This window comes from Arachis duranensis, chromosome 7 (assembly GCF_000817695.3).
Source record: "Arachis duranensis cultivar V14167 chromosome 7, aradu.V14167.gnm2.J7QH, whole genome shotgun sequence".
Classification (NCBI taxonomy): domain Eukaryota; kingdom Viridiplantae; phylum Streptophyta; class Magnoliopsida; order Fabales; family Fabaceae; genus Arachis; species Arachis duranensis.
In genome coordinates, this window is record NC_029778.3 from 60,991,302 (window position 1) to 60,991,917 (window position 616).

Here is a 616-nt window from a genome sequence, read left to right on the forward strand (position 1 = left end):
AGGTACAGCAGAGCTCCACACCTTAATCTATGGTGTGTAGAAACTCCACCGTTGAAAATACATAAGAACAAGGTCTAGGCATGGCCATGAGGCCAGCCTCCCAATGATCTAAGATAGCATAACAATGAAGATAGCTACCCCTCGATGTCTCAATACAATAGTAAAAGGTCCTACTTATAGAAAACTAGTAGCCTAAGGTTTACAGAAATTAGTAAATGACATAAAAATCCACTTCCAGGCCCACTTGGTGTGTGCTTGGGCTGAGCAATGAAGCATTTTCGTGCAGAGACTTCTCTTGGAGTTAAACGCCAGCCTTTATGCCAGTTTGGGCGTTTAACTCCCATTTTGGTGCCAGTTCCAGCGTTTAACGCTGGGATTTCTAAGGGTGACTTTGAACGCCGGTTTGGGCCATCAAATCTTGGGCAAAGTATGGACTATCATATATTTATGGAAAGCCCAGGATGTCTACTTTCCAACGCCGTTGAGAGCGCGCCAATTCGGCTTCTGTAGCTCCAGAAAATCCGCTTCGAGTGAAGGGAGGTCAGAATCCAACAGCATCTGCAGTCCTTTTCAGTCTCTGAATCAGATTTTTGCTCAGGTCCCTCAATTTTAGCCA